The following is a 13,751-nucleotide window of genomic DNA, read 5'->3' as shown; positions in this document are numbered from 1 at the left end:
GATGTCTTGGTTTTGTAAGCATCAGGTATCAGGGTATCAAGGTAATATTGATTTAATAGAACAGTACAGGAAGTATTTGCTCCTCTTCTGTTTTCTTTAAGATCTTTTTTTTGAAAGACTGACATTATTTTTTTTTTCATTAAATGTTTTGTATATTTCAGCAATGTACTCTTCTGGGCCTAGGATATTTTGTGGAGAGATTTTTAATTACTAATTAAATTTATTTACTTGTTATGACTGTATTACAATATTCTTTCTTGAAAAAAAGTTTCAGTAATTTGTATCTTTTTTTTAGAAATATGTTCAATTCATCTAAGTTGTCTTATTTGTTGACAGAGTGGTTCATAGTATTCTGTTATAATGCTTTTAATCCTTTATCATTCATTGTAATACCTACTTTTTAAATTTTGACTTTAGTATTTTTTTCTTCTCTCCTTTTCACTTTGTCAGTCTGTTTTTCAACTTTGCTGATCTTTAAAAAGTAGTAACTCTTCTTAATTGGTTTCCACTCTTTGATTTTATTGATTTTCATATTTATGTGCAATATTTGGTTTCCTGCTTGTACTAGGTTTAGCTCTTCTTTTACTAATTTCTCAAGATTGCAATTGAGATTTTTTTATTTGAGTTAGTTCTTTGCTTTTACTATAGGTATTTAAAACTTGTTATGAACTGAATTATATCTCCCCCAAAATTCATATGTTGAAGACCTAATACATAGTGTGTCTGTATTTGGAGATATCTTTAAAGAGGTCATTTAAAGTAAATGAGATTATAAAGAGGGAGATCTAATCCAATAGGACTGTGTCCCTTTAAGAAAAGGATGTGCACCGAAGATGTGCACACACAGAGGAAAGGCCCTATGACAATAGCAAATAAACAAGCATATGCAAGCCAATGAGAGAGGGCACGGGAGAAACCAAATCTGCCAACATTTGGTGATCCTGGATCTCCAGCCTCCAGAATTGTGAGGAAATAAGCTTCTGGCATTTAAACCACCATCCTGTGGTATTTTGTGTAGCAGCCTTACATGCTGATACTGAGCTACACATTTTTCCTATAGCATCCCTTTAGCTGCACCCCATTTGTTGTGATATGTTGTGGCTTTGTTTTCATTTAGCTCACAACATTTTCTAAATTCCCTGTGATTTCCTCCTTAACCCCAAATTACTTTTATGTGTGTTGATTAATTTCCATTTTTTTACATGTGGATTCCCTAACTTCCTTATTTTGTGGCTTTCTAATTTAACTCTGATTTGCTCAGAGAGCATACTTCATATGATTTCAATGATTTTACACTTATTGAGGCTTGTTTTACAGCTTACCGTATGTTCTATATTGGGACTGTTCTTTATCAGCTTTAGAAGAGTATGCTTTCTCCTACTGTTGGGTAGAGTGCTCTATATAGATATTACTTAGGTCTGTTTAGTTCATAATGTTTTCAAGTCTTCTATATAATACCGTTTTTTCTACTTGTTTTACTCTTTAGTAGAGAGTCATTTATGTTTTTGTATTATTGTCAAATTGCCTATATATCTAATCTATTCTATCACATTTTGCTTCATGTATTTGGGGTCTCTCTTGTTAGGTGCACACATATATTTATAACTTTTATATCTGCTTGATATAAACTGACATTATAAACATTGTAAAATGTTTAAACATTTGGTATAAACTTGATATATATATATAAACAAGTACATATATAAACTTGATATATATATATATATATGTTTAAACTTGATATAGACATTATAAAATGTCTTTGATTTTCAGTAATTGTTTTTTGTCTAAAGTATAGTTATTTTTTTCAGATATTAATGCAGTCACTGAAGGTCTTTTATGGTTACTGTTTGTATATTTTTCCTATATTTTCACTGTCAATTTATTTGTCATCAAATATGTGAACTGTGTGCTTCTTTTAAACAGTATGCAGTTACATCTTGCCTTCTATTCAGTCAGGCAACTATGCATTTAATTTGTAGTGTTACTCCATTCACATTTATTTATTTTTATAATGTTTATTTTTTTTTGAAAGGGAGAGAGAGACAGAGCGCAAGGAGGGGAGGGACAGAGAGAGAGGGAGACACAGAATCTGAAGCAGGCTCCAGGGTCTGAACTGTCAGCACAGAGTTCCACGTGGGGCTCAAACTCACAAAATGTGAGATCATGACCTGAGCTGAATGAAGTCAGATGCTTAACTTACTGTGTCACCCAGGTGCCCCCATATTATTCTATTTACATTTAATGTTGTGACTGATATGGTTGGATAATGCCTGCTATTTTATTAATAAAAAATATATACATTACATATTAAGAAATATATATACATTATGCATATATGTTACATTACGTATATATCATACATAACATAATCTCATGTCTTCTCTTTTATGCCAGATTCCCAGTTTTTTACACTAAGTGGGTATTTTTAGTGTGTCATTAATGTTTTTTATGTTTCAGGTTTTTTTTTTTACTCTAGTTTTGAATTGCTTTCTTTGGTGTTTGCTTTAGGGCTCTATAAAATATGTTCTATAAATATAAACTATGCATGTACATGACTATAATATCTATAATACGTATGGAAGTAATGTATTTGAAAATGATAGTCCTAGGAGGGTGGTCACTACATATGTTTTGTGTGTGTGTGTGTATGTGTGTGTGTGTGTGTATACGTATACACACACACACATATATACATATATATATACACACATATGTTTTTATGTCTTTATTAGTTCAGATATGAAATGATTTCAGAAAGGAGAAAATACACTTATCATCATTTATAGAACTGTACATAATTACTATTTCTAGTAGTCTTCTTTTCTTCTTGTGGTTATGAGTTACTGCTGTCGGGCAGTATTTTCTTTATAAGCCCAAAATATAATTTTATAATTATTTTTATGCAATTTTCCTTTATGCAATTTATTTTTAAATTGTTAAAAGAAAATAATATATTGCCTCATAATGGTCTACATAATTACATTTATAAGTGATCTTTCTTTCTTTGAGAGGATTTGATTTGCCATCCAGTGTCATTTTATTTTATCTGGAAAAATTTCTGATAGCATTTCTTCCAGAATAGTCCATCATGAAAGAATTCTCTCACTCTGCTTATCTAGGGATGCCTTTATTTCACGTTTGAAGGATAGTTACACTAGATATGGAAATATTGGTTGGTATGTTTTCCCTTTTTTCATCACTTGGAATATTCCATGTCACTGTCTCCTGGTTTCCATTGTTATTTCTGAGCAGCTATTAATCTTGTGTTCTTCTTGCTTGTAAGGATTTTAATTTTCTTTTGCTCCTATTTTTTGCCTTACCACATGACTGTGATGAGTCTACTTGGAAATCTTTTTACACTACCTGAAGTTTGTTTGGCTTATTGGAAGTACAGATAAATTATTTTCATCAAATTTGGGAATTTTCTGCTTCCACTTCTTCTTCCATCTTTCTCTTCATTAGGTGTATGCTGGTGTGCATATTGATATCTTTTAGGTCTATGATTTCCCACTCACTATCCTCCATTTTTTTTCCTTTCTTTTCTTCATATAGGATAGTCTCTATACTCAAGCTCATTGAGTCATTCTTCTGCCATCTCAAATCTTCTCTAGTAAATTTATATTTTCAGTCATTGTAATTGTTTAACCCAGAGTATCCATTTGGCTTTGTTTTTAAAATGTTTATCTGTATTGATTATTTTCTATTTGATTCAGTAATCATTGTTGTACATGCTTCTAGTTATTTAATCATGATTTATTTTAGTTCTTTGAAGATATTTATAACTCCCTCCTAAGTTCAACATACGAGACCCCCTCAGACAATTTTTCATTGATTTCTTTTTTTTTTTTGCTGTCCATGGGTTAAAATTTCCTGTTTCTCCTTTTGTACATCTAATCTTTGTTATTGTTATTATTGAAAACTGGGCATTTGAGAGAACATATCAAAACAAATATTGACTCTGATTTTCCATTCCAGGGTGGTGCTTGTTGTTGGTCTTTTTATAGTTGTTTGTTTCCTTAGTGACTTGCCTTGCCCAGTTGTGTATAGTCTACTACCCTCACAGTTTGCCTCTGTTAATATTTTGTCCTTTCAATCATATTATATTCTAACCAGTCTTCCTTAGGATTGTTGCTTGATCAGTGTTGCTCAGCTGCCAGCCAATGATTCAACAGAAATCTTGTTTTAATATCTTGAGCCAGTGTTTCACCACTGGCCAGCAGAGCTGTGTATAGGTTAGGGAATGTGTGAAAAATTAAAAGGGACTTTAGAAATGTTTTGCAGGCACTACTTTGTTCACCAAGGATATACAATTACCCACAGATGTATTGCTTAATGGTCTCTCTTGAGCATGAGTTTATCTTTGTGCATGCACTAGCTCTCCATACAAACAGGGATAGGTTGAATCTTCAGACAGTATTTGGCTCGCTTTATCCTGATTTCCCTTCCAGATTCATGATTTGTGATTCTATTTTTTGCCCCAATTGGTAAAGAAATATTGGTATAGTTATTATGTTGATGTACCCTGATTATTTGCCATTGGAGTTGTTATCGTTTTTGATAATACTTCTGGAAATAAAATTTTTCACACTTTGATCCCATTAAAGCCATTTCCTTATGCTACCAGTCCTCTCTGACTGCCCCACCCTACTAAAACGTCTGTATTGAAGATCCAGGGATAGAAGTATTGGGAGTAGGCCAGATAAAAACACCATACACTTCCACTTTTCTTCCTGTTGATCAGTACATTTTCTTAAGTAAGTCATCTGTCTTATGACTTTTTTCAATTTTCCAAGTCTTTAAATGGTTGTTTGAATGATTCTGTCCAGTCGCCATTGTTCTTTTGGGACAGGATTTGCTAAATCAATCATTCTGGAAGTCACTTACGCTCTTTTGATTTCAGTAATCCCAGCGTCTTTCATGGTGGTGGTGGTAATTTACCATTACTCCTCAGGTTTGGAACTTGTAAGTGTCTTAGCCAGATAAATTTATTTTTCCTGGTTTTCACTTATTCTTTTTGAAGATGTTGTAAGAAACTATGTTGTGATGATCTATTTTCATATCTAGACTTATAATACCACTTTCAAGGAATTCTTAATTTCCATGTCTACAGAATGCTCTGTAATTAAAAAAAATTTTTAACATGTATTCATTTTTGAGAGACACAGAGACAGAGAATGAGTGGGGGAGGGGTAGAGAGAGGGGGAGACAGAATCCGAAGCAGGCTCCAGGCTCTGAGCCATCAGCACAGAGCCCGACACGGGGCTCGAACCCACGAACTGTGAGATCATGACCTGACGGGAAGTCAAGAGTCTGACGTTTAACTGACTGAGCCACCCGCCACCCCTGTAATTCTTTTTTAATCTATGTATTGCTATTCCAATTTGCACAGATCTATGAAATGCTAAATTTAAAGAATCTTGTTTTCAAAAAAAAAAAAACTTTTTGGCAAAATGGCAAGAGCTACATCGACTTAATAAGAACTGCTGCTATAATACAATATGCTCACTCTGCCCCCCCTTTTTTAAATCTCTTACTTTTCATATTATCTTTCTGAATTGTTTTGGGGTGGGTTGGTGATATTATCAGGAAACAAGCTGCTTCTAGATTATCTGAAACCTGAAAAAGCCTTGCCTGTTTACAAGAATGTAAATTTCTTCATTTCACTGATATAAAGAATCTAAATTTCTTCATCACATTGATGTAAATTTTTTCATTACGTTTCACAGGATGCAATGTTCCTATTGGTTACTAAACTTCTGAATATTTCTATTTAACCACTTCATGAACACTTTCATATGAACTCAGTTCCAGATGTTGGTTGCCACTCATTTGGATGGTTACAGTCTTATTTTGAAACATTTCTCCTTTTATTCCTCCTGATTGTGTGTGCAGAAAACACTAAAATGCCTGTTAACTGGCCAATCATTTATTCCTTGTATTCACATGTTTATTTCATCCAGCAGTATTATTAGATATATACTGTGTACCAACACAGTGCTATGCTCAGGGGGCATACTCACAAATACCCACTTCCCCTGGATGTATGTCTATAGTCAAAACAAAATGTGGTGCACAAACACCTAACTTCCAGAAAACTGTAATAGTTTGCATTAAATATACATATCACATTGTATGTTATGAAGTTCTAATGTATATCCATTTTCTGCCTAAAGTTCTTACATATAATTGGAGATCAGTTTCAATTTTAATGCAAACTGTGAAAGAGTCTAAATTTTAATGCAGCCCAAGAAGCCATTTGAGTGCAGACATATAACTATAAATATTTAACTTTAATGCCATATTGAATAAATCCATATGAGAAGATGATGATGTCTCTTAGAATGAATAAGATCTGTAAGAACAGTCTAGTTGTGTGGTCTTCGTCCAGAATTTCTTTTTTTTTTTCTGAAATCATTTAAATTCTTAGTGTTAGGCTTTACACTGGCAAAATGGAATAGTATGCATTATACTCTTCCAAAAGGAATTTGGAGGTGGGGAATAAAAAAAAATAAAGTAAACAAGATGATAGTATATCAATTTGGGTTGTTACAAAAAGATCAAAGTCATTTTATTTATTATTTTTCATATCTAGATGTTTCATATATTGTATTTTTTAAATTTTAATACATGAATAATAAAATTTTGTAAGTATAGCAATGACATAAATCAAACCTAGATTTTGTTTTTAAAATGTGTCTTTTAATTCTTTTAACAAATCACTCTAGTTTCACTGTAATTGGTAAGTCTAAGTTGGATACATTTTTTTAAAAAAAGTGCTTTTTATGGAAAGCAGGAGAAAGATTGTAGACACTGTTATTCAGAAAAAAATACACAAAAACCTCTAGAGTACTCAAATGTTCACTATGGCCCTCTAATTTTGAGCTCTTCGCTGTGATGACAGTCTATTCTTTCCAAAAGCTTCTGCCTTCCACCTGCTGCCACTTCTGCCCATAGTCCTTGTTCCTCTGTCAGTATCTCCTTTGCTAAATTTAAAACTGAATAATGAGGTCACCCACAGGGCCTTCTTCTCCTAGGACTTTTGAAAGCTAAGACTTTTTTTAATGTTCAAACTGTGTCTCAAATTCAATTCCTATGATGACATTATGACACCCTGAATAAAAATAAGAATGGCTTGTCTGGAATTTTATATTAAATTTTAATAAGAAGTGTATTTCATGGTATTTTGATTTTTGTTTGGAGAGAATTTTTATAAAACAGTGTAAGAAGTCTGACTTTTACTTGGGTACACTGCTCAATTTTTTTTCTTAGAAATGCTGTTTAGTTTTAAATTCTCATATGGCAAAATTAGCTCTTTTTTGCATACAGGTCCGTGAATTTTAAAATATGTATAGATTCAAGTGACCACCAGCAGTCATGATACAGTGTAAGTTCCAACATCCCCCAAATTACCTCATGTCATCCCTTTATACTGGCACCTGCCCACCTAACCCTGGCAACCACCAATCTGTTCTCCCTCAGATAAGTTTTGGTTTTTTATTGGAGAACATTACATACATGGAATTATAAAGTATGTAACCTTGTAAGGCTGGAACTTTGTACTTAGTATAATACCTTTGAGACTTATCTGAGTTATTGTGTATACCATAGTTTGTTATTCTGTGTTTGTTGGAATACCGTTGTGTGGCTGTACCACAGTTTATTACTTTTTAACAATAATTTTTTAAATTTTTTTTACTTTTATTTTTAAAATTTTATTAAGTTGTTTATGTTAACTCCAGTGTCATTAATGAACAGTGTTATATTAGTTTCAGGTGTACCGTACAGTAATTTCACAATTCTATATATTACTCAGTGCTCATCATGATAAATATACTTTATTTTAACATGTTTTAACGTTTATTCACTTTTTGAGAGACAGAGACAGAGTGTGAGCAGGGCAGGGCAGAGAGAGAGAGAGGGAGACACAGAATCCAAAGTAGGCTCCAGGCTCTGAGCCTTCAACACTGAGCTTTAATGCATGGCTCAAACTCACAAACCATGAAATCAAGACCTGAGTTGAAGTTGAACACTTAACTGACCAAGCCATCCAGGCTCCCCTGGTAAGTATACTCTTAATTCCCTTCACATATTCTCTTCACAAACCATCAGTTTGTTCTCTATAGTTAAGAGTCTGTTTCTTGGTTTCCCTCTCTCTCTCTCTCTCTCTCTCTCTCTCTCTTTTTCCTTTTGAATAGATCACTGAAATGGACCAGAGATGTTTTTTGTTTTAATAGAATGTGGGTCTTTACATTTCTTACACAGATGCATTCTTTCTTTTTTTTTTTCTTTTAAGGGGCCAACTTCTTTTTTTTTTTAAGTTTATTTACTTTAAGAGAGAGAGAGCAGGGGAGTGGTACAGAGAGAAGGAGAGAGACAATCGCAAGTAGGCTCCATACTGTCAGTGAGGAGTCCAATGTCAGGCTCAAACCTACAAACCATGAGATCATGACCTGAGCCAAAATCTAGAGTCAGACGCTTAACTGACTGAGCCACCCAGGCACCCCCAGATGCATTTCTTAAAATCTATTTTAGTCACTATCTTACTTTTGGAAAGTGTTCCATATTAATTAAAGAAAATCTGATATTTCCTGATAATGCTCTAAATTTACATGCACAATAAGAGGACAAATGAGGGGCACCTGGGTGGCTCAGTGGGTTGAGCATCTGACTTTGGCTCAGGTCATGATCTCACGGCTTGTGGGTTCAAGCCCCACATTGGGCTCTGTGCTGACAGCTTGGAAACTGGAGCCTGCTTCGGATTCTGTGTCTCCCTCTCTCCCTGTCCCTCCTCCGCTCTTGCTCTCTCTCTCTCTCTCTCTCTCTCTCTCTCTCTCTCTCTCTCTCATTCCCTCTCTCTCTCTCAAAAATAAATAAACATTAAAAAAAATAGGAAGACTGATGACTTTTTCAGAAGTGATACTGAGTCATGTGAAGAAGATATGGACATTTCCCTTCAGGTTATATTAAAAGTCAGTATCTATAAACATAGTATCTGACCTGTTCAGGTCTGTCTGACAGATTCAACAATGGTTCCATTTGATCAGCCACCCTAGGAAAATTCTAATTGTGTCAATTTTCGGAAATGCAATAGGCTTAACTTAATAGATTTCTGCTTTCAGCTTTACCTCTGACTTCAAAGGCTGCAGAACACAACTATTGTCAAGGTTTATTGAATATGAAATATTGTTAGAAGATATATGAAATCCCTTTAATTTAAATGAGACAAAGATGGAAATGTGTCTTATCTCATGTATTTATTTATTTTTCTTGGTCTCAATTCCTAACATGGCATTCTAACTGTGGTACCTCAAATATCAATACCCAGCTGTAGAATAAAACATTTAAGGCTTGGTATGTAATCAGGGTTAAGTAAATTGTTCTTTGGTACGTATCCAAGTGGGTTTTCTATGCCCAACAAACTCAGACCTAAAGAAGATGAATGAATATGCTTGAAATTCCCTTGAGAGTATATTACTGTCTTCATGAGATTTAAATCTGCATTCATCTGTGGTGATTATATCCCTATTTTTGATGACGAAAGTCAAAATAAAGCTATTTTTACATTTTTGTTTGAGCATATAGTTAATTAAATTCAAAAGTTATTTTATATTGACTAAATAGTGTGTAGAATTATAGGTAATTATAAGTGGAAGGAAACAGAGTTAATATATGATATGTATGTATTTATATCTATTAAATGAGACAAGTTTGTTGACTTGACCAAGATCAAGAATCTAGATCCATAAGCAGAAATCAGTAATTCTAATTTAAATTACGTCTTCCTTCCAATACACATATTTACTTTTTTAGTTCCAACTGCTAATAATATGATCATTGCATCTACATTTATTGAACATTTAATGCGAGCTAGCAATTTCACTAAAAAATACTAAGTGGAAATTTTTGTAGTTTAACCAACGGGAATTTGCAATTCACATTTATCCAAGATTTATTAAAAGGTATGTAAATTGGCTAAGCAATCATCACCCACATGTAGCCCAGAGAAAGCTAAAGATCTAACAAGAGTTCTATCCATTGATTTATATGAATTGAGAATGCTAAGCATTTTTCTTTCTCTCTCCATTCCTGCACTCAACTCTACCTCCAATTCAACTCAGCCCCAAAAGAACCCTTTGAGATAGCAGGAGTAGTAATCTCCAAGACAGAAGATCTGAATACTGACCCTGGGTCAATGATTGATAAGCTTCAGAAACTCTTATATTAACTCCAGGCTGCTTCTTGAGTGGGGCACAAGAGAATTATTAATATAAAGTAGTACACGTCCTTGGAATTTAGGAAGCTTAAATGTCTAATTGTCTGCTAGAAAATTCAGAAAAGGTGGGTTGGCTTAATCAGCTTTCAGTGGCATGGAAGAAAATGAATATATGGGTGAATATAGCTTGTTCTTCCAGGTTTTGATTTTTTGGGTGAGCCACATGTAAAATAAAGAAGGTAGTCAGGCTCAAGTTGGTTGGCTGATGGAGGAAGGGCACCTAAGGTTATAGAATATGGTCAAGAACACAGTGAGTGTTGCAAGAGTTCAAAAATCACTGTTTCTTTCATTTTCACAGGGAATTAAAATAACGTTAAGTCCATTCTAGGAAATATAAATTTGAAGATATGGTAAAAATCTCTTCATGATTTTCTTGCCTAAAGAAGAGACTTAAGTAGAACTTAGTTAAAGTATGGGGCAAAAAAAATCATTAATTGCATGTTATTATCAATAAATGTTCTACTCACCTAACCTATTTTATTCTAAGACAAGAAGTTAAAAGAAAAATAAAAAAATGGATCTTTCTAACAGGTGCTAAAAAGTTTATTCCCCTTAGCTTGTACAAAAATTTATAGACATCTAGAATTTTCTGTCAGTTTTCTCCCTTTTGTTGAGGCAAAAAGTATAAGGTCATCCAAGAAACAATGATACAACATTGTGAAGGAAACATTATGTTAAATAAAATTATTTTAACAAGTCAATTACAATTTAATAATTCTTGTAATTTTTGTTGTTTTTGTTCCTAAATCATAATTACTAGTATAAGGTTAGAAATAAGGTGATTTTTTTAAAAACAATGAAAGAAAATGCAGATGAGAAAAGATACAGTATATTGTATATAATTTACTGTATAAAGTAGAGCCACTCTGAGGTATATTTAAAATGTGAATGTTCAGGGGTGTCTGTGTGGCTCAGTCGGTTAAGGGTCCGACTTCAACTCAGGTCATGATCTCACTGCTGGTGAGTTCGGACACCACGTTGGGGTCTGTACTGACAGCTCGGGGGCTGCGGCCTGCTTCAAATTCTGTGTCTCCCTCTCTCTCTGCCCCTCCCCCACTTGCTCTGTGTCCTCTCTCTCTCTCTCTCTCTCTCTCTCTCTCAGAAATAAAAAAATTAATTTTTTTTAAATGTGAATGTTCTCACAACACACACAAAGGTAATTACATGATGTGATGAAACTATTAGGTAACATATGGTGGTATTCATATTGCAATATATATATATATATATATATATATATATATATATATATATATATATCAAATCAATGCACTGTACATCTAAAGTTTATACAATGTTTTATATCAATTATAATGCAGTAAAGCTGGAAAAAATGTAAGCATTTAGTAAACACAAATATTCTAAAATGTTTCTATTTTGTAATAGATTGTAGTGATTCTTAGCATCATCCCTCATGATTTCAACAGTGACAAAAAAACTGAATTTGCTAGTTAGCTTGATTTAAGTTAAATTTCCTGGTTACATAATATAATGAAGTTATTTTGGACAAGACATTAAACTTGCTCTTTTGGTTTAAACTTTCTATGGGGCACCTGGGTGGCTCAGTTGGTTAAGTATTTGATTTAGGCTCAGGTGATGTCATGAGATCATGAGATCATGATGATCTCATGGTTTGTGAGTTTGAGCCCCATGTTGGGCTCTGTGCTGACATCTCTCTCAGAGCCTGGAGCCTGCTTTGGATCTGTGTCTCCCTCTCTCTCTTTCCCTCCCCTGCTTGTGCTCTGTCTCTGTCTCTCTCAAAAATAAATGAACATTTAAAAAAAAAAACTTTCTATAGGACTAAGTAGATTTTTTTTTCCCTGATACAGAAACTGTCTAGATTTTTTAACCCATGGGCAGAAGTGCCCCCTTGCAAATTACGTATTTCATAGTTGTAGATTATTTGGCTCGTCTTCTTTAAAATCTTTTTTTTTCACCTAACTTACATTAGTGAATGTATCACTCACTTTTTATTGTGCAATACAATGTAATTTTAAGCAATATAACCTTTTTAAACCAGTCCATAAGTCTATAGGTGGGCTTCGTCTTGCAAGATGAGCTAATGTAGGATTCTCCCTTGTGTTTGCTGTCAACTGAAAGATGGGCAAGTGACTATGTGATATAGGACAGCCTAACTAACAGGTAGTTACATATTCCCTAGCAGGAATTCTTTGGTTCTCCTCTATTTGACTCCAAGTCTTCCAGAGGTCTTGTTTAGGTTAGTCACAGCACAGTCTTAGGGCTCCAAGCACAGCAAGAGAATTCAAGTCCCAAGGAGCAAACTCTGTTCAAGTCTTCTCCTGTGCCATGTCTGATATTTCCATTGTTCAAAGCAACTTGTGTGTCCAACCCAATAGAAGAGTGAAGATTTCATAAGTTATATTTATTTTCAATCCGCAATTCACTGTGGCATTTCAGATAATACAGAGAAGTAGTATAACATCTCATTCATGTTATTACATGTAAGGCAAATTAACCATTAGCCTATTGACTCAGAATACAGTAAATTCCTTTCTGCAAAGAAAACTATAGACACTTCCTTTATGGTTTTATTTAAAGTCCTTTGTTAACAAAAAACTTAACAAAAGCAAAAGTAATTTGTTAAGCTCATCTGTTTTCTCCTACTTGTCAGTTCTCATTCAGAGAAAGGAAAATGTTTGGATGAGGGATCAAGTAAAATTCTACAGAATAAAAATCATGTTGTAAAAATCCAAAAAAAAATTGCTACCGCCAGAGAATATACATTTACATCATTAAATAAAATGAATTGAAGGAGTTGAATTTTCTATTCTTGTATATAAATGATTAGGAGAAAATCTGAGATTGAATATTTATAGAACATACTCTTCTCAAGCACAAATCACAGTATAACTCTAAAAGGATGGGGGCGCCTGGGTGGCGCAGTCGGTTAAGCGTCCAACTTCAGCCAGGTCACGATCTCGCGGTCCGTGAGTTTGAGCCCCGCGTCAGGCTCTGGGCTGATGGCTCAGAGCCTGGAGCCTGTTTCTGATTCTGTGTCTCCCTCTCTCTCTGCCCCTCCCCCGTTCATGCTCTGTCTCTCTCTGTCCCAAAAAAAATAAATAAAAACGTTGAAGAAAAAATTAAAAAAAAAAAATAAAAGGATAAGTAAAACCTTTCTCCCAAGTGAACAGTTCTATTGAGAAAGTTACTATTTGATGAAAGTTTTGCAGCCATGAATTTAAGCTAATATGGAAAACTTATGTAGTAACGGTTTTATTTGAGAACTTAATTGGCTAATTATATTTATAATACTTAAAGGAAACAGGTTATCAAAAAGTAGAGACTTCTCTTTCTGCTGCTTCTTTATTGGTGTATGGAAATACAACCAATTTCCGTGCATTGATTTTATATCCTGCAACTTTGAATTCATGGATCAGCTCTAGCATTTTTTGGTGGAATATTTTGGGTTTTCCATAGATACTATCATGTTGTCTGTGAAGAATGAAAGTTTTAC

The 13,751-nt window shown here is 33.8% G+C and overlaps 1 long non-coding RNA gene across 1 annotated transcript in view; it reads right to left on the bottom strand.

The window, feature by feature from the left end:
• The window catches only part of LOC123383996, a 487,862-nt gene that overhangs the window by 7,700 nt on the left and 466,411 nt on the right, over nucleotides 1-13,751 (bottom strand). The window lies entirely within an intron of this gene.

Source organism: Felis catus, chromosome A2 (genome assembly GCF_018350175.1).
Source record: "Felis catus isolate Fca126 chromosome A2, F.catus_Fca126_mat1.0, whole genome shotgun sequence".
In the NCBI taxonomy this organism is placed as follows: Eukaryota; Metazoa; Chordata; class Mammalia; order Carnivora; family Felidae; genus Felis; species Felis catus.
Note: the sequence above shows the minus strand (reverse complement) of the source record. Positions and strands in the feature narration are given on the sequence as shown.